This window comes from Rhinatrema bivittatum, chromosome 2, assembly GCF_901001135.1.
Source record: "Rhinatrema bivittatum chromosome 2, aRhiBiv1.1, whole genome shotgun sequence".
Classification (NCBI taxonomy): domain Eukaryota; kingdom Metazoa; phylum Chordata; class Amphibia; order Gymnophiona; family Rhinatrematidae; genus Rhinatrema; species Rhinatrema bivittatum.
The window spans coordinates 146357204-146382594 of record NC_042616.1 but is presented as its reverse complement, the minus strand read 5'-3'; the positions used below and the strand labels follow the sequence as shown (position 1 = coordinate 146382594).

Here is a 25391-nt window from a genome sequence, read left to right as displayed (position 1 = left end):
TCACCTTTGAATATCATTTCTGGCATGGGTCTCTCTCTTACATCTTCCTCAGTGAATACCGAAGCAAAAAATAAATTTAGTCTCTCTGCTATGGCTTTATCATCCCTAAGTACCCTTTTTACCCCTTGATCATCTAATAGTCCAACTGACTCCCTTGCAGGCTTTTTACCTTGAAGGTACCTGAAAAAGATTGTTCTATGTAATGCCTATTGGCAAAATTTATGTTCAGTTTCAATGTAAACCGATGTGATTTGTATTTCATACAGGAACACCGGTATATAAAAATCTAAAAATAAATAAATAAATAAATAAAATAGTATGAGTTTTTGCTTCAAATGGCAAGCTTCTTTTCAAATTCTCTCTTTGCCTTCCTTATTAATGCTTTGCATTTGACTTGCCAGTGCTTATGCTATTTCCTGTTTTCTTTATTCAGATCCCTTTTCTATTTCTTAAAAGATGTTCTTTTAGATATTATAGCCTCTCTCACTTCACCATTTAACCATGATGGTAGTCGTTTAACCTGCCTTCCACCATTTATAATGCATGGAATACATCTGGTCTGGGCTTCCAAGATGGTATTTTAACAAATGTCCATGCCTGAGCTAAACTCTTAACATTTGCAGTTGCTTCTTTCAAACTTTTCTTAACCATTTTCCTTATTTTATCACAGCCACCTTTTTGAAAGTTAAATGCTGTCACAGTATATTTCTTTTTTGTACTCCCTCCAGTTAAGTCAAATTTGATAATTCTGTGATTACCATTGTCAGGTTGCTCCAACACTTCTCTTGCACCAAATCCTATATTCCACTAAGAACTAGATCTAAAATAGTTTCCCCTCTTGTTGATTCTTGTACCAGCTGCTCCATGAAGCAGTCATGTATTTCTTCTAGGAACTTTACCTCAGCTTCCTGCACCCGCTGCCTTTCAGCTGCTTCAGCAGCAAAGTACACGCCGGGAACAGGCTACTGGACCAAGGCACACCTCTGAGGGAACTTGGAAATTGCCTCAGGAATTCTCAACAGGGGGAAGGACCTTAAGGTATCACTGCAGGAGAGCAGGGGGTCAATCTTTCTCCAATTTAAAGGTGAATTTTCCTTTAAGGAGTACTGCAATCCCGCTATACCACCAATGCTGATGTAGGGAAAGCAAGTCCACATCTGCTAGGAGATGGAGAGATACTGGAGGGCTGAGGTCACTGCAGGGGTATATCTAAGGTGATGTCAGCTTTGAAACCTGACTCCATCTCCATCTGCTAGCAGGGGAGCATATAACACATTGGTCCAGAGTCCATCTGGCTACACACTAGGAAATACTACACTGCTAATTTTGTTAGCTTCCCTAATTTATTTTAGAATTTCATTGGCTGTCAGTTCATTCTGGCCAGGTGGATGGTAAATACACCTCAACTACTATTTTATTCCCTTTTCACCTGGAATTTCTATCTATAAAGATTCAACATTGCACTGTGTTTCCTGCAGAACTTTTATCCTGTTTGACTCAATGCTCTTTTTAACATAGTGCCACCCTTTCACCAATTTGATCCATCATATTTAAATATAATTTGTACCCTGGTATCTTGCTGGATGGGAATATGCAGATTCACCTTGGACAGATCCAAGGAGGTCAAAATTTCCCTGACTTCACAGCCATTATCACTGAGCACAATGTTTCCATGCAAAAATGAGTAACCTGCAAATAACGGTTGACCACTTTAAGATCCAGGATGGGACGAAAAGAGCCCTCCCCTTCTTGAGCACAATGAAATAAATGGAATATCAGCCTATATTTTCTTGAGACATAGGCATTGAAACCACAGCCCTCAGACAGAGGAGCCTTGACAAAGTCCATTCCACTGCCTGCCTCTTCTGTGAGGAGTGGCAAGGAAACACCATAAACACGTCCCAAGCAACAATGTGAAACTCCAGCACATATCCTTCTCATATCACCTGCAAGACCCACTGGTCTGATGTGATTTCAACCCACCTCTGATAAAAGAGAGAGGCAACCTATCTCCTGTTCCCAGGGATGGGTTGGCATACCTTCATTGGGAGGCTCAAGAGGTTCTGCTTAGATTCCCTAGCATGAACTCTCATGCCAAAGGAGCGCAGCGTCTGCTTCTTATCCTCTGGCAACTGAGGAATCGGGGACTTGCCTCACTTATTGGCTATTTTCTCCAATTTGCTCCCAAACAAGAGTGAGCCTTTAAAGAGCAACTTCATAAGGAAAGTCTTGGAGGTCGCATTGGCCAACCAATTTCTCAGCCACAATTGACGCCAGGTTGCTATTACCGAAGCCACCTCTTTGGCTGAGGTACAGACCACGTCACAGCCCGCATCTGCCAAAAAAGCATGTGCTGGCTCCATAACTGCCCTGGAATTCACTCCAGATTCATTGACTTCCTGAGAGAAAAGTAAACAGTAGCAAGCCACAGGGAGTAATGAGAAGCTATCTGCAAGGTCATTGCCAGTGCTTCAAATGCTTGCTCAAGGATGGCCTCAATCCTATCGTGCACATCATTCAAGGCCGCTCTTCCCTCCATGGGGATAGTCATCCGCTTGGAGACAGCACACACAAGTGTATCCACTTTTAGAAAACAACCACTCTCTCGCCACTGGATCCAGGGGGTACAGGCCTTCCAAGAATAGACCCCCTTTGAATTAGCCTCTGGAACGCCCCACTCAAAAATCAATCAATTCTTGAATGGCCTCCATAGCAGGGAAAAAAACAAGAGGCTTTATGCAAAGAAACCAAAATAGGATTTTTCTTTGGCTCAGACATGGTATCAGCCCCATGTAATCCCCTCATCTTTAATGTCTGAGAAATTAGAGCTGGTAACTCATTTCTATGAAAGAACCGCAACATAGTTCTATATGGTTCCAGTCCCAGGGAATTTCCCATCATCTAGAGATAAAGGATCGGCCTCATCATCCATGCCATCTGGATCCCTATTGGGAAGACCGGCTACTGATCTAGGTGTACATTGGCACTTAACAGCAGTACTAGGCACGTGGGAGGTCACCGCCTGCAACTCTGACCTGGCAAGATTGGTCAGGGCCGAGGACTGCATGCCTAAAGAAAGGATTGCAATCCTTGAAATAATTCCACCGAAGGAGAGGCAGAAGGATCCACGGCAAAACCAGAAGGCAACTGCCCTGGGCCCACAGAGCTATCTTCCCCTCACTGATGAACCAGTTAATGGAGTTCAAAGGTCAGGCACCCCTTCTGACATGACTTTACCCAGGCCCTCATCAGGATGGGAAAAACCAGGCTTAGTAACATCAGACAAACATAGTTCTTCCTGAGCCTCTAAGCAGCACTGGCATAAGTTAGAGGGAACACCAGGCTAAGATGCCCAAACATGACAGGAGCATAGAGGGAAAGACACTTAGGTTTCTTAGTTATAGGTGCCATCAGACTGTCAGTGTGCTTAACAGATGACTGAAGGATGTGCATCCAGCTGAATTCGGGCTGTAAGATATATGCATCCAAAACTTAGGCGTCCAAAATTTAAGGGTACAACCCTATGCTTGACTAGCGCTCAAAAAAAAAACTGAGCACCCTCAATGTAGCTCAGATTGTACGCACAGGCAAGTGTATGCCTAACACAGACACCGCCTACCACCTGGACGTCCAAGCAGGCATCCAACTAAGCATCCAAAAATTGGATGCACTATCTGGATGCACAGTTGGACACACTTGTACAAACAGACTGTCCTGAAGAGGGCAGTCTAATGCACAGGAAAAGGCACGAAAACTTCTCCGCGGCCTACCATACAGCACACAGAAGCCTAAGAGTGGAGCCTAGCCCAAAGGGGCTGCTCAACCCGCCAGGCTACCTACTTTCCCTTAACTTCCCTCGGGGGCAGGAACAAAACATCAATTGGCATACCAAGCACGAACACTGGAGGAAGAAGGAAGCCCTACAAAAAACAGTTTTGGGTTTTTTTTCATTAAACTTTACCTGAGCTTAGCCCATCCAGCTGAGTACAAAGACAGTCTCCAGCTGCAGGGGGAGAGGGTATATACCGTCACCACCTTGCTTGGCTTCCTACACTCGCTGCCTTTCAGCTGTTTCAACAGTTATGTCCACTCCTGATGAAAGAACCAGCTACCGGACAAAGGCACTCATCTGAGGAACCATGGAAATCACCTCAAGAATTCTCAACTGGGGGAGGGACCATTTGTTATCACTGCAGGATAGCTGGGTGAATTAAATTACCTTCTTTTTCTTTCTCCTTCTAAAACTTAAAGTAATCCCCAGTATGGAGCTGCACATCCACCATCTGCTGGAGATGGAGAATACTGACAGGTTGATGTCACTACAGGGGAATATATACTGTGATGTCAGCTTTGCTCCATCTCCATCTACTGGTAGATGTGCATAACCCACTGGTTCTGAATTAATCTGTCTGGACGCTAAGAAAACACATTTTATCTCTGGAGCTAGTGCTTCTCCCCTCTCTTTCAGGTCGATACAGTAAAGTGTGCTCCGTCGGAGCGCACTGTCAGCCTGCTCTGGACACGTGTTTTCCCTTACCCCTTATTCAGTAAGGGGAGGAAAACACGCGGCCCACCCGCGGCACCTAATAGCGCCCTCAACATGCAAATGCATGTTGATGGCCCTATTAGGTATGCGCGCGGGATCCAGTAAGTAAAATGTGCAGCCAAGCCGCACATTTTACTCTAAGAAATTAGCGCCGACCCAAAGGTCGGCGCTAATTTCTTCCGGCGCCAGGAAAGTGCACAGAAAAGCAGTAAAAACTGCTTTTCTGTGCACCCTCCGACTTAATATCATAGCGATATTAAGTCGGAGGTCCCCAAAAGTAAAAAAAAAATTTGAATTCGGCCTGCGGCTGTCGGGCCGAAAACCGGACGCTCAATTTTGCCGGCGTCCGGTTTCCGAGCCCGTGGCTGTCAGCGGGCTCGAGAACCGACGCCGGCAAAATTGAGTGTCGGCTGTCAAACCCGCTGACAGCTGCCGCTCCAGGCCAAAAGGAGGCGCTAGGGACGCGCTAGTGTCCCTAGTGCCTCCTTTTCCTCGTTTGCACCGCGTCGCCTAATTTGCATACTGGATCGCTCGCACCGGCCAAGGGCCGGTGCGTGCGCCAGGAGAGCGGGCGTTCGTCCGCTCTCCCGCGGTTTTACAGTATCGGGCTGTTTGTGTCCCAAGGGGTGGGTCCTTTCTGTGGGGGGAAAGCTTAAGCTTATGGCCAAGGTGGTGGTGTGTTTCTAGTTCCTTCTTCCTAAAAAAACTTTAATGTTGTTCCTGGGTCAAACAGGCATGATAAGGCAATGGGTGTTAAAAATAAAAAGTTTACTGATTCTTTCAAACCAAATCAAACTCCAATTTATCCAAAAGTTGAAGGTTTTGCTGTAATGTTTACATAATTCTCTCTTTTCTGGGTATGTGACCTCTCTCTTAGCTTATCACATTTGCTCTAACTGTCCCAGAGCTATAGGGAAATCCTTTGGTAGATGGGATACCCTTAATCATGAAAAAATCCTACCTTGTCATTCTTCTTGGGGGTGGAGCTCCTTTAGGGATCTCCAAACATCTTTCTCAGTCTCTCACACATTCAGATAGATGTGACTTCTCAGAAGGAAAAGTTTGGAGAACAGGAAGCCAGCTATTCAAGCCTAGTTCCCACATGCAGAGAGGTAGATCAAAACATTCTTCTCACAACCAAAAGGGATTCTCTCTCTAAATCCAAAATCTCTCTGTGCCTGTTATGCTGTCACTGGTGCTTGCCTCTTCTAAGGAGTAGAAAAAGGCTCACAGATATCCAGCCCTTGTCCTTCAGCTCCAGGAGGTTGCCTTCTTCAAAAGGATTCAAGGTTTAAACAGTCCTAATCCATCAAACATCCAACTCTGGGTAGTGCTGTCACAGGTCCTTGCCTCCCCTAGGGAGTAAAGGAATTCTCACAGGTCTTCAGCTTCTAGTTCCAGGATTGGGTATGTCCCTCTCCAAAGAAGCCAAGGTTTTCCTCAGAATGAAAATCCAAAAAGGAATCCGGTAAAAAAATCTCTCTCTGCCCAAAAATTGAGATAGGAACCATTCAGATAGGGAATGTACTGAGAGGAGTCTCCTCAAACTAAAAACTTTGAGTTGGGTTTGGGTCCAACTTAGAAAGAGAAAACAAAGTTGTTACCTCATCAAAGGCTAACTAAAAATGACCATGCTGATCTTACTGATTACCTTACTAAATACTCAGAGAACCAATCACAGCCCTTCAAACTGAGAGCGGCTGAAAAGGAATGGCAGTCTCACTAAGCTGTTAATTTTCCTGAATATAATTCCTAGGGCCATCTGGTGGCAGATCAGAGGGGTTGACACTCATCAACCTTTTGTTACTTTAAAATTAAACTCAGTCACAAAATAAGAATCAAAGAAGAAAAATATATTGTAAGAAATATTTGTTGGCTGTTATGATCTGTAAAATGGTAGTAAAGTTACAGAATTTAGTTGTTTGAATTCCCACACATGATGGCACAGTACTGCTAATTACTGAGAGCAGTTTCAAAACATTCAGCTTCTGAAGGAAATTATACTTATTAAATACTGAGTGACTTAATATCAATGGTCTTTAAATACTTTTACAATCAGAACTGAATAAAAATTGATTTAGTTATCTTTAGTCAAACTACAATGAATTCCTCATGGTATTGTCATTTTGGGACTAGTCCAATGGCTCAGTGGCAGCACAGCCATGTGGGAAATGGAGATTTGATTCCAGAAAGCAAAATTGCTTACCTTGTAATAGGTGTTACCCCAGGACAGCAGGATGTAGTCCTCACATATGGGTGACGTCACTCACGGAGCCCTAATGCGGGAAAACTTCTGGCAAAGTTTCTAGAAGCTTTTAAACTGGCAGCCCGGGGCTACTGAGCATGCCCGGCATGCCATGATATTCCCTGCCACAGAGGTCTCACTTCAGTCTGGTATGTAGCAATAAGCGTTAGCAAAGTAAAATAATAAAAGTCTGAGGACCAACTCTGCGGGGTGGCGGGTGGGTTCTGTGAGGACTACATCCTGCTGTCCTGGGATAACACCTATTACAAGGTAAGCAATTTTGCTTTATCCCAGGACAAGCAGGATGCTAGTCCTCACATATGGGTGATTAGCAAGCTAGAGGCTGAGTCATTGTCCATGCAGGTAGCAGTGATGCATTTTTGATGAAATGATGCAGCCGAAGATCACAGCAGGTTGGTTGTGGAAGGAGTTGGGATTAAACTGGAAACAAGTTCCTTAAGACAGATTGTCCATAGGCTGAATCTTGTCGTCCTTCCTTGTCCAAACAGTAATGAGCTGCAAAGGTGTGAAGAGAACTCCATGTTGCTGCTTTACAGATGTCAATGATTGGCACTGAACGAAAATGTGCTACTGAAGTTGACATTGCTCTTACTGAATGCGCCTTTACTCGCCCTTGGAGAGGAAGGCCTGCTTTTTCATAGCAAAACTGTATGCAGTCTGCTAACCAATTGGATAGAGTATGCTTTCCCACTGCTTTGCCTGGCTTATTTGGATCATAAGATATAAAAAGCTGATTGGATTTTCTGAGGGACGTAGTGCGATTCAGATAAAAAGATAACGCACGTTTGCAGTCCAAAGTGTGCAAAGCTCTTTCCCCCTGGTGAGAATGAGGTCTTGGAAAGAATGTGGGTAGAACTATGGATTGATTTAAGTGGAACTCTGTAACTACTTTAGGAAGGAATTTTGGGTGTGATAGGAGAACCACTCTGTCATGGAGAAACTTTGTATAAGGTTCATACGTGACAAGTGCTTGTAACTCACTAACCCTTCTAGCTGATGTGATGGCTATAAGAAAGATAATCTTCCATGTGAGAAATTTAAAATCACAGGAATGTATGGGTTCAAAGGGAGAACGCATCAATGCTGTTAAAACCAGATTCAGGTCCCATTGTGTGACTGGAGGCCGAATTGGTGGTTTAAGGTGAGTTAGACGTCTCATGAACCTACTGACGATAAGTTGTGTGGATATAGGTGCATCTCCTATCTTGTTATGATAAGCCGAGATTGCGCTCAAGTGTACTCTGATTGATGATGTCTGAAGACCAGAGTCTGATAGATGGTACAAATAGTCTAGAAGAGAAGTCGTGGGGCAAGTGAAGGGATCAATATTGTTTTGCTTGCACCACAAAGTGAACCGTTTCCATTTGAAAGAATAATTCTCTCTTGTGGAAGGTTTGCGTGAAGCTATAAGCACTTGAGAAACATTAGTTGAAAGATTGAGTGGTTGTAGGATCAAGCTTTCAACATCCATGCAGTCAGGGATAGGGATTGAAGGTTGGGATGGCGCAACCGACCCTGAGTTATGAGATTGGGAGCTACTCCCAGGCGTATTGGATCCCTGACTGAAAGGTCTAGCAGTGTGGGAAACCATACTTGTCGAGGCCAATATGGGGCTATGAGTATCATGGACCCCTTGTCCTGTTGTAGCTTCACCAGCGTCTTGGTGATAAGCGGTATTGGAGGATACGCATATAGTAGGCCTGAGTTCCAAGGGCGAGCAAAAGCGTCCTTGGCTGGCTGGTTCTTCTGTTTGTGTAGAGAACAGTTGTCCACTTTGTGATTGAGATGCGACGCAAAGAGGTCTGTTGTTGGTTGTCCCCAACGTTGGAATATCTTGGTCGCTATCAAGGGATTCAGAGACCACTCGTGTGGTTGGAACTGGCGACTGAGACGGTCTGCTAGTGTATTTTGAATTCCTGCTAGATAAGTAGCCTGTAGGAACATTGTGACTCAAGGCCCAGTCCCAAATCTGTGCAGCTTCTTGACAAAGGAGATACGAGCCCGTACCTCCCTGTTTGTTGATGTACCACATGGCTACCGTATTGTCTGTTTGGATCAGCACCGTTTTGTGTGAAAGGCAGTCCTTGAACGCATGCAGCGCATAACGTATAGCTCAAAGTTCCAGAAAATTGATTTGATATGTGGCTTCGAGTTTTGTCCAAGTTCCTTGCGTTTGAAGAGAGTTTATGTGAGCTCCCCACCCCAAGGTGGATGCATCTGTAGTTAATGTTATGAGGGACTGGTTTTTGGAAGGGTAAGCCCTTGCGTAAATTGTCCTTGATTGTCCACCAATGTAGCGAGGAGCGTAGCTGGTGGGTTACTTGGATTTGATAATGTAGTGGTTGAATGGCTTGGATCCATTGAGATCGAAGAGTCCATTAGGTTAGTCTCATGGCAAGTCTCGCCATAGGAGTGACATGAACCGTTGAAGCCATGTGGCCTAGTAAGATTAGAAAATGGTGAGCTGTCGCTTGTTGTTGTTTGGAAATTGAGTAAGCCAACCGGGACAGTGTGACTGCACGATCTTCTGGAAGAAAAGCCTGTGCAATCTTTGTGTTTAATTCTGCTCCTATGAATTGGAGTAGATAAGAAGGGTTCAGGTGGGATTTTTGATAATTGATGAGGAATCCCAGCTTGTGAAGTAACTGTATTGTGTAATGCAGAGAGTTTACTGCTCCTTGTTGTGATTGACTTTTGATTAGCCAATCGTCGAGATAAGGAAAAACATGAACACCTTGTTTGTGCAAATGTCCCGCTATCACTGCCAGGCATTTTGTGAATACTCTGGGAGCTGAAGCCAGGCCGAATGGTAACACTCTGTATTGGAAATGCTGATGTCCTACTGTGAATTGCAGATATTTGCGATGAGGCGGGAATATAGGAATGTGTGTGTATGCATCTTGAAGATCCAGAGAACAAAGCCAATCTCCCCTTTGTATTAGTGGAAGCATGGTGCCTAGCGAAACTATTCTGAATTTTTCTTTCCTTAGGAATTTGTTGAGATTTCTGAGATCTAGAATGGGACGTAGGCCTCCGGTTTTCTTTGGAATTAGGAAATACCGGGAATAGAATCCTCTGCCCTTCTGAGCGTGTGGTACGTGTTCCACAGCTTTTGCCTTCAGAAGAGCAGATAATTCTGTTTGTAACTGAGGTATGTGATTGAGATGAGAGTTTTGTGGTGGAAACTCCTGAGGGAGAGATAAGAAGTCTAGGCGGTAGCCTTGATGAACTATAGACAGGACCCAATGATCGGTTGTTATGTTTGTCCATTCTTTGTAGAAATGGGAAATTCTCCCTCCAACTGGTAAGTTGGGATAAGGATTGGGTAATTGGCTTTGTGCTCTGAATTTTATTTCAAAAACCCGAGGTGGAACCTGTTTGAGGAGGCGGCTGTGGCCTTGCCGACCGTTGTTGTCTCTGTTGCGGTCTTTGTTGAGACCTTGGGGGTCTTGATCTAGAGGCCGGAGGATAGTATCTCTTTGGTCGGTAGAAGGGACGTTTAGCCTCTCTACGTGGTGGTCTGCGAGCTGTATGAGTTGCAGTGTCATGAGGTAACATTGAGAGTTGTTTCAAGGTTTCCGAATGCTCTCGAAGCTGGGCGACGGCATCCTGCACCTTGGTGCCAAACAAATTATCTCCCTGACAAGGAAGGTCAACTAATTTGTCTTGGACTTCCGGGCGTAAATCTGAAGCCTTTAGCCAGGCCCACCTTCTTGCACTGATGCCGGATGCTGCTGTTCTATATGATGTTTCGAAAGCATCATAGGCTGCCCTTACCTCATGCTTTCCTGCATCTAACCCCTTTTGGATGATCTGCTGTGCTGCCTCCTGTTGTTGCTGAGGCAGAGATGGTAGAAACTCTTCAATTTGCTTCCAGAGATTCCTCTGGTGCTGCGTCATGTAGAGCTGATATGCAGCAATTTTAGAGTTGAGCATGGCTCCCTGGTAGATTTTTCTGCCCATTAAATCCAAAAATCTACTGTCCTTTCCTGGAGAGATTGAGGCATGAGTCCTGGATCTGCGGGATTTTTTCTGAGCAGATTCTACAACCAGGGAATTGTGAGGAAGTTGAAGCTTCTCGAATCCTGGGGCTGCCTGAACGAGGGAAGTAGAGTCTACTCTCCTGTTTACAGCAGGGGTTGTGCATGGGTGTTCCCATATCCTCTGCTGAAGCTGTAATAGCACTTCATGCACTGGAATGGCTAGATTGTGCTTAGGAGGATCTACAAATTGTAAAATTTCAAGCGTCTGCTGCCTCTCATCCTTTTCAGCTTGGAGTTGGAAGGGTATGGACTCAGACATTTCCTGAATAAAAGAGGAAAATGAAAGGTCCTCTGGAGGTGACTGTTTTTTAGCTTGAGGTGGAGACGTGTCAGACAAGAAATCCTCTGAGGAATGCTCAGATTCTGTTTCTGACCAAGTATCTGAAGTAGGAAGATGATACTGAGGAGGTTCCGGCCTTTGAGGTGGAGGAACCCCTGAAGGTCCTTGTAATGGATCTTGAGGATCCGGTGAATACTCTCTGTCCTCTTCTTCTTGACCAGGTGCTATGGGCAATGAGGCTAGGAGGTCTTGATACCTCTTAGTAAGGATGCTATGTAACTGTGCTTCAGAAGTGGAATTGTCTGGAGCAGTTAAGGAAGAGTGTTTAAATTTCCCCGATGACTTTTGAGTTGAAGGTGTTTTTCTTGGCACAGGTGCTTTAGACGGTGCCATTGTGTAGAGAGACATTGATTGTGAAATAGGTGGAACCGATGAAGTATTGAAAGTGAACATTGATATTGGAATCATCGATGAAATTGGCCTAGGAGTCATCGTGGGCATCGGAATTTGTGAAGGAACCGATGTCATCGATGGTGCGTGTAGTGAGAATGGAACTGTCATCGAAGAAGTCAGCAGCGGAATCGATGAAGTCATTGCTGGCATCGGCGTATATGCCGGCATCGACTGACGTATCGGCATTAATTGGTGGAGTCGCCGGCATCGGTTGTGAAGCCGGTATCGAAGGTACAGACATCGGCGATTCTGCTGGCATCGACACGGTGGTCGGCATAGACACGGTGGTCGGCATCGGCGATGACGCCGGAATGTGATGCTGCAGGGCATTGGTGACTATCTGTTTAATTAAAGCAGTCAAGTCGGTAATTGGAGGTGATACTTGCTGCGATGTCGATGGTAGCGATTCCAGAACCGATGGCACCGAAGCGGATGAAATTTTTTGCTTCTTAGGGATCGGCGGAATGGATCGATGCCGTTTGTGTTTATGCTTAGAACATGGCTCAGATACCGACCTTGTCGATGATGCGGAGGGTGTTGGAGAGGAGGCATCCCCCGAATCCTCCGGAAGTCTTTTCTTGATCAGTATCTTCTTTGTTATGCCTACCGGCGAAGATTTTGTGGAAGTCGTCTGTGATTGAATCTGGAAAATTTGTGCCATTTTTTTCTTGGTGGGGTTTTCTGCCCTTTACCGTCATTTCCTGGCATTTTGAGCAGGCAGCAATGTCATGATCTTCGCCAAGGCACCGAACGCATTCGGTATGCGGGTCCGTTATGGACATCGTTCGGTTGCAGGCCGGGCACTTTTTGAAGCCTGAAGTTTTTTCAGTCGACATCCGTCGATGGAAAGTTGGTATTTTCTTTAGCGAAAATATGTTATTTGTCACCAGCTGGTGACAAAGCGAATGAGACCCATAATGGGCAAATTTGACACTAATTTTTGTCAAGTTGTGAGGAGAACCTCACAGGGCTCCTGTAAACCGCGATGTAGTTAGCAGCACGGAAAAAAGAAGACTGAAGTGAGACCCTTGTGGCAGGGAATTTCATGGCATGCCGGGCATGCTCAGTAGCCCCGGGCTGCCAGTTAAAAGCTTCTAGAAACTTTGCCAGAAGGTTTCCCGCATTAGGGCTCCGTGAGTGACGTCACCCATATGTGAGGACTAGCATCCTGCTTGTCCTGGGATAACCCAGTTTCTGCTCCTTGTTCTGCCCAGCCTGGGAAGCCTTCAGAGACAGCATTCAGAGCCTCTGATTTGGGGGAGGAGGGAAGATAGCAGGAAGAAAGGTAACTGGAAAGAGTCTCAGCCATCATACAATGGTGGCATCTAGTGGCCAGACTAGGGGTGCATACATCTTGAGCTTGGGAAGAAGTTATGGTGTATTGCTAATGGGCAAGGGGTGGGGAAACCTGATTTGATGGTGGGTGGAGCGGTTTGATGGCAGGTTTTGTTAAAATAAATAAGGTATGTGTGGGGGGTGGGGTGGAGAGAAGATTAAGAACATAAATTGCCATTGTGGTCAGACCAAGGGTCCATCAAGCCCAGCATCCTGTTTCCAACAGAGGCCAAACCAGGCCACAAGAATCTGGCAATTACCCAAACACTGAGAAGATCCCATACTACTGATGCCAGTAATAGCAGTGGCAATTCCCTAAGTAATCTTGATTAATAGCCATTAATGGACTTCTCCCTCCAAGAACTTATCCAAACCTTTTTTGAACCCAGCTATACCAACTGCACTAACCACATCCTCTGGCAACAAATTCCAGAGCTTTATTGTGCATTGAGTGAAAAAGAATTTTCTCCTATTAGTCTTAAATGTGCTACTTGCTAACTTAATGGAATGCCCCCTAGTCCTTCTATTATTCGAAAGTGTAAATAACCGATTCACATCTACTCGTTCAAGACCTCTCATGATCTTAAAGACCTCTATCATATCCCCCTTCAGCCATCTCTTCTCCAAGCTGAATAGCCCTAACCCCTTCAGCCTTTCCGCCTAGGGGAGCTGTTCCATCCCCTTTATCATTTTGTTGCCCTTCTCTGTACCTTCTCCATCGCAACTATATCTTTGAGATGAGGCGACCAGAATTGTACACAGTATTCAAGGTGCGTTCTCACCATGGAACAATTTTCCATTTTATTAACCATTCCTTTCCTAATAATTTCTAACATTGTTTGCTTTTTTGACTGCTGTAGCACACTGAGCCGACTATTTTAAAGTATTATCCACTATGATGCCTAGACCTTTTTTCTGGGTGATAGCTCCTAATATGGAACCTAACATCGTGTAACTACAGCAAGGGTTATTTTTCCCTATATGCAACACCTTGCACTTGTCCAAGTACAGATCCCTGAGGCACTCCACTGTTTACCCTTTTCCACTGAGAAAATTGACCATTTAATCCTACTCTCTGTTTCTTATCTTTTAACCAGTTTGTAATCCACGAAAGGACATCGCCTCCTATCCCATGACTTTTTAGTTTTCTTAGAAGCCTCTCATGAGGGACTTTGTCAAACACCTTCAGAAAATCCAAATACACTACATCTACCGGTTCACATGTTTATTAACCCCTTCAAAAAAATGAAGCAGATTAGGAACCACAGGTAAATGCAAATGAAGGCTATTAGTGCATAACATAGGAGAGGCCAGTTTTGATAGAGCTGGAAGCTCAAAGGAGCAGAAGGAAACTGCCACATCAAAAGTCAAGATATTCCCATTTGCTACATCGTTAGTATATACCAAAGACAATAGGCCGGACTTTAAAATGTTTACGCACATGGCCGGGCCTTACGCGTGCTGGGCCAATTTTCAAAAGGCCCGGCCACGCGCACACACACATCCCAGGGGTTTAAGTCACGGGGGTTAGTGAAAGGGGCGGTCCAGGGCTAGAGGCGCCAGGCACAGTGGCCATTTGCCACTGTGCTGGGGGATCGTGTGCCGGCAGGGTGCCGGTGCGCGCAACTTGCTCCTGCTCAGAAGCAGGAGCAAAAAAATAGGACAAAGCATTTGGGGGGGGGGGGGGGGAGATTTAGGACAGGGATAGAGGGAGGGCAGGATAGGGGAAGGGAGGTCAGGCTAGTGGGTTGGGAAGTTCCCTTCTAGTCCGCTCCTTAATTGGAGTGGACTGGGAGGGAACTGGGGAAGGCCCCGATGTGTCGCTGCATCTAAGTGCATATGTTTTCCCCCCCTTGCGCACGCCGACCCGGCATTTTATAACATGCGCGCGCATGTTATAGAATTGTGCGCACATGGACGCGTGCACGCAATGTTTTAAAATATACCCCAATGTGTAATAAGTTTAATAAGCTATGACACAATGGGCAACAGATGCAGGAGTTGGAATTAGCCCAAGTTTATGGATGAATTCTATTGAAGCATATGGATTAGGGTTGCCAAGTGGCTCCAGATTTTCAGGACAGGTTGATCCAGTCCTGGTTTACCCCATTGCATGCTGGAACTTATTCTGATTTATCTATTGCATTTCCTCAGAAAATCAACACTATAAGTACCTGCGAGCCAGGGAAGTAAAACCAGGACTGGATCAACTTGTCCTTAAAATCTGGAGCCATTTGGAAACCCTAATGTGGATAGATCTTTATCAGAATCTTAGGCTATAAACAAGACTTGGCAGAAGAATGAGTCCCTATATTTGGAGAAGAAATTATGTTAGCATTCTCCTCATTCAAGACTTATGCTCTTCCCAGACCACCCTATTAATGGTTCCTTTGAGCAGGGTAGTTGGGAGATCAAAATTACAGGCAAGAATATTCTCAGTCATTGTACAGTCTTTGTGGAACAAACTGCCTTTACAAACCAGGCTACAAATGAATTTCTTGACATTTTGCAGAAAAGTAGAATTCTGGCTTTTTCTATCAAATAGACAATGTAAAGTCTTAAGTGGGAATAATGTTATAGTGATACTATTAATTTTTATTTTTATGTTATTGTTTTGTTCTTTATTTGTATTAAGAGTGGAACCTTTTTTTGATATATATATATATTACTTGGATTATCAACTTGTTTGGATGGGAAGGAGGTTTTAGTAAACAAATCACTGAAAGACTTCTGGGACTTTAAAACAATGTTAGAAAATGTATTCTTAGGAATTTAAAATTGGTTAAAAAGGTTCTTAGTATCAAAAGATTCTCATTCTGTTTGCCTAGAATAAATCAACATTAAAAGCAAATACATCAACTATTTGAGAAGCAATGGAATCATATTCAAGTAATATACTCTGAAGTTGTATTTATATCTGTCTACCAGAATGTAAACAGAAACCACATAGTATCTCAGCTGTATTATAGTTAATTCAATGATACATAAAGCATCTTTTAAAATTCAAAATGTCATCATAGACATCATTAAGACCAGTTCTATCATATCAGATTGGGGAAAGCACAAACATATTTCTATCTTTTCTTGATATGTCCTTTACAGTGAATTATTTGCTGTCCATGCTTTTATGTCTCATACAGTCATAGTTTAGCATGGTGTTCAGAACATCATTTTCATATAACAAAGTACTATGTACAATGTTAAAATTAAGGACTCACTGGCCCCTACAATGTAAAGCTAACACCTAAAGTATATTTTCTTTCAATCAAAACTCTTAATATCTCTAGTGAAAATACACTGAAAAACTAGCTTCAACACAACAAACTAAACAGGTTGTGTGTAAATATTTCCTTCTGGTAACTGTGTGTGTACTGAATTAGTGTCAACTTTGGTACAGAAATTTCCACAGGGTTATGGACCATGTTTATTATTTGAAATTCTATATAATAACTATATAATTAAACATTAAATATTGTTTCTACCTCAAAGAAACTAGGCAACAAATGAAATTAGCTAGTGACCACAGGCACTAACCAATAGCAAGGCAGCTTTAAAATGCTTGATATCTCTCAAATGGCAGGGCAGCATTAAAAATGCGCAGTAACATAACAATATGCTCTGACCTGCCTGAAATTTCAACTGCACTAATTAGTTTCCCCACAGGAAACAAAAAGTAGGAATTTACATGTTAGAGCCATCAAGGACATATTAAAAAAAAAAAAGAGCAAGTTATGGTCTCTAGGGGCTCAATCGGTGGCACCAATTTGAATGAAACTGGATGAAAAATTCAGATGTTATTGGGGGAGAAGGGTTGTGAAGATGAGAGACAAACACATGATGATCTTGTAAGTCTGTTATAAGAAAACTAGGCTAACAATTTAAGAAAGATTTCAGAAGCCAAATTTGAAAAAAAGCATTTTTTGAGGATGGCCATTTTTCAATTCTTTTGATCAATTCTCCAAAAACACATGCAAACATGATGGCAGAAAGAGTAGGGTCAATGAGTCTTCCACAACCCCTACTGATTGCTGGCTTTTATTTATCCTTTTTTTTTTTTTTTTTAAACCAGTCTTTCCTAAAACCTCAAGGTGAGGTACAATAAAACAAACGTTCTAAGTATAAAGCAAGAAGTAAAACTATTAAACATTAAAAAAAGAAAACATAATAAAAAGCGATTTGGCATAAAGGGGATCATTAAAAATCCTAAGAAACCATTAAAACCACTAGGGTCACTGGAAGAGACACATGAGATGGGCATCAATGCACTTTGCTTGAGGGTGGAGCACCAGTGTTTGACACTGATGACACTATCGGGCGGATTTTAAATGCCCTGCACACGTAAATCCGGCCGGATTTATGCGCACCGGCGCGCCTATTTTGCATAGGCCGCCGGCGCGCGCGGAGCCCCGGGACACGCTTAAGTCCCGGGACTTTCTAAAAGGGGCGGGGAGGGGGCGCGTCTAAAATGACGCAGCGTTGCGGGGGCGTGATGCGGCGTTGCGGGGGCGGGACTGGGGGCGTGGCACCGGCCTGGGGGCGTTGTCGAGGCCTCCGGACCAGCCCCCGGGTCGGGTGATCGCGCGCCAGCAGCCCGCTGACGCGCGTAGATTTAAGTCTGCTTTTAGCAGGCGTAAATCGTGGAACAAAGGTAAGGGAGGGGTTTAGATAGGGCCGGGGGGGGGGGGGGGGGGGGGTGGGCAAAGGAAAGTTCCCTCCAAGGCCGCTCCGAAATCGGAGCAACCTCGGAGGGAACAGGCAGCGCGCGCTGGGCTCGGCGCGCGCAGGTTGCACAAATGTGCAACCCCTTGCGTGCGCCGACCCCGGATTTTATAAGATATGCGCGGCTACGCGCGTATCTTATAAAATCCAGCGTACTTTTGTTTGCACCTGCTGCGCGAACAAAAGTATGTGATCGCGCAAATTTAGAAAATCTACCCCTCTGCCTATGAAGCTGTGAGTGAGTAAGGGAAAACCAACCCTACTTATATCATTCTCTTCCTTCCCCCCAAACCCAGCTCTTCTTCTTCCTTGGAAGGCCTGAATCCAAGCCAGGTCACTGATGCTGCCCTGCCCATGGGTCCACCCTTGCTGTTCTGGCTCAGCTTCTCTACTGCCTTCACAGTGACAGGCCAGTAGCTACAATGCATAACCTGAAACCAGAATACCTGCCGGCATTCTGTCTGCACTGCTGCTCCTGCTTGGCTCCAGTTAGAACAGCTTTGAGTCTGCTCTCACATTATTCCACAAAGGCTCCAGCAGTTGCAAGCAGTATCCTCCCTTCCTCCACCATACTAGTGGACCATTGACACCCCAGTCCCTGGATGTCAACCATACAATTGCACAGTGTGCTGGCCCTAAAGCTCTCACATGGCATCCTGTATCAGAAATACTTCAGAGGGCCTCTCTTCTCCTCATAAACAGTTGTCCACAGCTTAAGAGGGGAACACTTAATACCTTTCAGACTACCAGGCACAGAAGTTAATCTGGTGACATGCCTAAGTTCATAAAAATCCTAATTCTTTACCCTCATTTCCTCACCACTAAAGATTTCTTGCATTTGTCCCAACTTTTGGGGACTGCATTTAATTTTTTCATTGTCAGAAATATTTTTGTTCTCCTACAAACTAAGATCCAAATTCCCATAAGTGCAGCCTGTTTTAACACAGATTCTCTTAAAGTTTGACCCAGTGACACAACCACTGCAGGACAAATAAAGACCTTACAGAGAAGAAAATATCTAGAAGGCCATCATAAGGTCCTCTATAGTGATCGGACTTCCCTCTAACTCTCCAAAATTTGGCAGTGTTCGGGAACAAAGGAGTTCCTCTCTATGAAGGGATGAGACCACACAATAGATAATTCTCCCACAATCTCATTTTTTTTTTTTTTTTTTTTACCAACAGCACCAGGACTTTAGCATTCTTCTTGTCATGTATGTTTTTTTTTTTACTAGATTGTAAGCTCCATGCAGCAGAGACTATCTCTGCTTATGTACATCTTTAAGCACTGCACATGTCCAGCAGCACATTAAAAATGATAAAAAGTAGTTGTATTAGATGGATGATAAGTAGAGAGAGACTGAGGAAGAAAGCAATTGGACAGAGAGGAGAGACAGCAACAAACATGAGCACTAAAAAAAAAAAAATTACACATTTAAACAAAATTTATTTTCAAACCAAAGGTTCACCAATAATTTTTTTTAAAACACTACTGTACACTGCACAGTACATAATGTTGTAACTATTGCAAAAAAAGAAAAAAAAAAGACCCATCACAATCCCTCGCAAATGCCAATGAGGAAGAATTCAAAAGGATGAACATGAGGCAGCTTCTTCCCACATAAAGCAAATGTTGCTTACCTGTAACAGGTGTTCTCACAGGACAGCAGGATGTTAGTCCTCACATATGGATGACATCACAGGATGCAGCCCAATCACGGAACACTTCTGCCAAAGTATCCAGAACTTTGACTGGCCCCTACTGGGCATGCCCAGCATGGCACTAACCCTGCAGCCAGAAGGGGTCCCCCTTCAATCTTGTTAAAAAGCTACAGGTAGTGCCGAAAATAAAGAAAACGTTACGAGCCCAACACCGCAGGGCGGCGGGCGGGTTTCGTGAGGACTAATATCCTGCTGTCCTGGGAGAACACCTGTTACAGGTAAGCAACATTTGCTTTCTCACAGGACAAACAGGATGGTAGTCCTCACATATGGGTGAATACCGAGCTCAGGATGTCAGAGTATGCACCAAATGTACTCAGGCATGCAAGGCACTAGGCCTGGGATGTAATTTGGCTGAGGGCATCCTGAACCCCACCGGGCAGGCGGAAGGGTGTTGGTACATCACGATGTAAATAGGTTGTGCAAGACAGACTGGCCAAAGATGGAATCTTGTCTTCCGGCTTTGTCTAAGCCAGTGGTTCTCAACCCTGTCCTGGGGACCCCCCCAGCCAGTCGGGTTTTCAGGATATCCACAATGAATATGCATGAGAGAAAATTTGCATGTTATGGAGGCGGTGTATGCAAATTTTCTCTCATGCATATTCATTGTGGATATCTTGAAAACCCGACTGGCTAGGGGGGTCCCCAGGACAGGGTTGAGAACCACTGGTCTAAGTAATATTGGGCTGTAAAGGTATGGCGAGAACTCCAGGTGGCAGCCCTGCAAATGTCAGGAAGCAGCACAGAGTGTAGGTGTGCTACTGAAGTCGCCATGGCCCTCACAGAGCGTGCTTTAACACGGTCTTGAAGTGGAATGCCCGCTTGCTGATAGCAAAAGGATTTGCAGTCCGCCAACCAGGAGGAGAGAGTCTGCTTACTCACAGGCTGCCCCAATTTGATAGGATGGAAAGAGACAAACAATTGAGTGCTTTTCCTGTGGACAGCTGTACGCTAGAGCCCGTTTGCAGTCAAGGGTATGCAGAGCCTGCTCTCCTGGATTGGAATGGGGCCTGGGAAAAAAGGTAGGTAGTATAATGGATTGATTGAGATGAAACTCCTAAACTACCTTAGGTAAGAATTTAGGGTGAGTGCGGAGTACTGCCCGGTCCTGCAGAAGTTTAGTGTAAGGCAGATAGGTAACTAGAGCCTGTAATTCACTAACTCTGAGAGCGGAAGTGATTGCCAAAAGGAAAATCACTTTCCATGTGAGATATCGAAGGTCACAGGATTGAAGAGGCTCGAATGGTGGTTTCATGAACAGACCCAAAACGAGGTTGAGGTCCCAAGAAGGGGCCGGATGACGCAGAGGAGGCTTGAGGTGAAGCAAGCCTTTCAAACAACGTGTTACAAGGGGTTGTACTGATATGGAAACATCAGACACCTTTATGGAAGGCGGCTACTGCACTGACATGCATCCTAATGGAGGAAGTTTTTAGACCTGACTGACTCCGCGGCGACCGAAGACCTGCGCGACCGGCGCCGGAGCCCCACCGGGGGAAGGTCAGGTCAGTGCTCGGCCTCCCCACCCGGGGGACCCCAACGCCAGCCGCGCGCGCCGAGGCCCAATCCGGCGAACTAAAAAGGAAAAAAAAGCTTAAGCCCGCCCTAAAAGAAAAAAACCAGCCAACCAGCTAAAGCCCGGCAGGGCTTTAAATTCTGACTGCAGGCGCCATTTCCTCCTTCTCCGCGGCGACCGAAGACCTGCGCGACCGGCGCCGGAGCCCCACCGGGGGAAGGTCAGGTCAGTGCTCGGCCTCCCCACCCGGGGGACCCCAACGCCAGCCGCGCGCGCCGAGGCCCAATCCGGCGAACTAAAAAGGAAAAAAAAGCTTAAGCCCGCCCTAAAAAGAAAAAAACCAGCCAACCAGCTAAAGCCCGGCAGGGCTTTAAATTCTGACTGCAGGCGCCATTTCCTCCTTCTCCGCGGCGACCGAAGACCTGCGCGACCGGCGCCGGAGCCCCACCGGGGGAAGGTCAGGTCAGTGCTCGGCCTCCCCACCCGGGGGACCTCAACGCCAGCCGCGCGCGCCGAGGCACAATCCGGCGAACACAACGAAAATATTAAAAAAAAAAAAAAAAAGTTAACACAAACAAATCAGGGATACACCCTAAGACCCGCCCAAAATTAGGAAGCCGGCCAACCAGATAACGCCCTACAGAGCTTTAAATCCCACCCAGCTAGGCGTCGCGCGCCGAGCGTCGCGCGCCGAAGGAGCACGACAAAGGGGCCTGCCCCTTTGTGTAGCCCCGGAGGGCTACATTCCAACTCCAGCTCCAACTTGCCTCTGCTCACAAAGACTGCCTTCTCACTCCGGTCCATCACCACCACAAGCACAGCACCATTACAACACAAGCGCCACACGCTAAAATGTTCCCCACCTTCCCAATACCTATTTTACAACACAGCCTGTCAGCAATAGGAAAACCTAACAGATCATTCATACTACAACCCAAACGACAGGCGCTACACCGAAACCTTAAATCATTCGCCCCAATTTTGATAACACCCATCACCCAACTCTTAGGCCTCACTGTATTCTCACTTTCATTATTCAATGCACAATCTCTGTCCAAGAAATCAATAATCCTCAACGACTATCTCCTTGATACCAAACCAGATATATGTGCCATAACGGAAACATGGCTCAAACCCACGGACACAGCAATTACAAACCAACTTCCCACATCAAACTACGACATCTTCTCCATCCCCCGACTGAAAAAAAGAGGAGGAGGACTCCTATTTGCATCAAAAAAAGACCTCGGGTTCATCCAGCACCCATACATCTCAGACTCTAAACTAGAAATGGGTCTCTTCACCTCGGAACAACTACAAATCCTACTCGTCTACGCCCCTCCGGGCCTCCTTGAGACAGACCCCTCCCCCTTAGTAGAGGAAATCACAACCCTCATCAAACTGGACGCTCCAGCAATTATCCTAGGAGATTTTAATCTGCATGTGGACAACCCTACCCTATCATCCAGCTGTGAATCCTTTCTCTCAGCCCTCTCAGCCCTGGGGTTCAAACAAATAGTTAGCAAACCCACACACAAAGCAGGCCACACGCTGGATCTTATCTTTATTAACCCAGGCATCAAACATTCTTCACGCCTCAAAAGCAAGAAGGTCCCTTGGTCTGATCACTCACTTATCTCAACCTCATTCTCATTGAAAAAACCCTCCTCCTCCATAGGGCCCTCACCATCTTTCCCATACAGAAGATCCTGCTCTACAGAAGACCTCAGCTCCCACCTAGCCTCTCAACTTCCATCCATTGATCTCTCAAACCCGAACACAGCTCTCCGCTCTTGGAAAGCCATCACAGACTCCATAGCCGACAAGCTATGTCCGCTTACAACCAAAAAATCACTCCCAAACGCCTCCAAAAGACAACCATGGTTCACGGAAGAACTAAGAAAGCTAAAACAAAATCTAAGACAGAAAGAGAGCGACTGGCGCAAATCCCCAAGCACCAATACACGATCCATCTACAAAGCCACCCTCCATCAATACAAGTCAACTACCTCTAAATCCAAAAGGGACTACTATGCATCCAAGATTCACCACTTAATCTTCGACGCAAAAGCCCTCTTCGCCTATGTCTCCAATCTCACCCAAATCAACCCACAGGAGATTCCCAACAACCTAGCACAATCCAAAGCTGAAGAACTTGCTCTTCATTTTCACAACAAAGTCAACAGCCTTCTAACTCATCTGCCTTCTAATCCCACCGACCCTGCTCTTTACCAGTCTCTTCAACAGTCATCCCTCAACAACAATGGTCTGGAAACACTTGAACCCATCTCTATCTTAGAGATACAAACTCTTATAAGAAGAATGAAACCTTCCTCCCATCCTTTAGATACTATCCCCACCAAACTGCTCCTGGCCATCCCTGACTCCATCGCTAAAACATTGTCGGACATCATAAACTGCTCACTCTCCCAAGGACTTTATCCTGACGACCTCAAACTGGCCTCTATCAAACCTCTACTTAAGAAACCCAATTTGGATCCTAAAGACCCCAACAACTTCCGTCCTATCGCCAATCTCCCATTCATAGCCAAGATTCTAGAAAAAGTTGTCAATACTCAACTCTCCGAATACATTGAAGAAAACAAAATCCTATTCCAATCACAATACGGATTTCGCAAATCACTGAACACAGAATCCCTCCTCATCTCCATGTCGGACTTCATATTAATGGGCCTTGACAAAGGTCAATCCTTCCTCTTAATTCTACTGGACCTATCAGCTGCCTTTGATACGGTCAATCATTCCATTCTCACTTCCATTCTGGCTTCTATAGGTATCTCAGGCACCGCACTCTCATGGTTTAAATCTTTTCTATCCAACAGAGGCTTCAAGGTTAAGATACAGAACAAAGAATCTTCAAGAATGGACGCATCCATAGGAGTCCCTCAGGGCTCCTCACTGTCACCTACACTCTTTAACATTTATCTTTTACCAATCTGCCAACTCCTCTCCAACCTTAACCTCAAACATTTCCTCTACGCCGACGACATCCAGATCGTGATACCCATTAAAGAATCTTACACAAAAACACTGGTTCACTGGGAAAATTGTCTCTTCGAAATTAAACATCTCCTGTCTAACCTAAACCTAGTTTTAAACTCCTCTAAAACAGAACTGCTACTCATCTCCCCAGATAACTTTTCCATCTCTAATCCTCCAACTATCCCAACTACTACACAGGTGAGAGATCTAGGAGTATTAATTGATAACCGGATGAACCTCAAAGCTTCCATCAACAGAACCACCAAGGACTGTTTCCACAAACTCCAAGTTCTAAAAAGAATTAGACCACTCTTCCACACTCAGGATTTCAGAACCATTCTACAAGCTATCATTTTTTCTAAGATCGATTACTGTAACGCTATCCTTCTAGGCCTTCCTTCCTCCTACACTAAACCCCTTCAGATGTTACAAAACGCTGCGGCAAGATTACTGACAAATTCCAGAAGGAGGGATCATATATCTCCAATCCTAAAAGATCTCCACTGGTTGCCTGTTCACTTTAGAATCCTCTACAAATCTCTTTCCATAATATACAAAACCATCCATCAACACACCCCACTCGACTTACAAGTCCCATTCCAAATTTATAACTCCTCCAGACCAACAAGAGACGCACTCAGAGGATCTCTTCAAGTGCCCCCAGCCAAAACTACCAGACACATTACCTTGAGAGATCGGGCCTTTTCAACAGCCGGCCCCCTTCTGTGGAACTCCATCCCACCGGACCTAAGACAGGAGCCCAGCCTCCCAACCTTCAGGAAGAGACTTAAGACCTGGCTATTTAAAAAAGCGTTCCTGGACACCGATTAATTCTATTCAGCCAGTTCTACCACTTCCACATGTAAAAATGTTATTACTAATGTAAATACCTATACCTAATTCTCTCCCTTTTCTTCTCTTCTCCCAGTTCTATTACCTTGTTATTTGTAACTGCTTCCTTCTACACTAATAGGTTATTCAACTGTTCATTGTACACCCCTGTTATATGTAAACCGGCATGATGTGTTTGCAACATGAATGCCGGTATATAAAAATTTTAAATAAAAATAAATAAAAAATAAGTGCCAGAGATAGTCCAGAAACTTCATGATTGGACAGGTAAAGGGGTCAAGGGATTGAGAACACCACCATGATGTGAACTTGTTCCATTTGTAAGAATACGATTTCCTCATGGAAGACTTCCATGAAGCAATCAGGACACGGGAAACTGGTCCAGAAAGGTTAAGTGGCTGAAGAATTACCCTTTCAACATCCATGCCATCAGGGACAAGACTTGAAGATTGGGTGGCGTAGGCACCTGTCGTTTTGAGTGATTAGAAGCAGGTCCTTTCCCAAGGGAATGTGCCTGCGAATGGAGAGATCCTGAAGTATTGGAAACCACACTTGGCGCAGCCAGTGGGGTGCTATCAGGATCATGGCTCCCTTGTCCTGACATAACTTCACGAGAGTCTGAGAGAAGTGGAAGTGGAGGGAATGCATATAGGAGAC

At 45.0% G+C, this 25391-nt stretch overlaps 1 protein-coding gene across 3 annotated transcripts in view; it reads right to left on the bottom strand.

Moving 5' to 3' along the window:
- Window positions 1-25391, bottom strand: part of DNAJC1 (DnaJ heat shock protein family (Hsp40) member C1) — a 652900-nt gene that overhangs the window by 245303 nt on the left and 382206 nt on the right. The window lies entirely within an intron of this gene.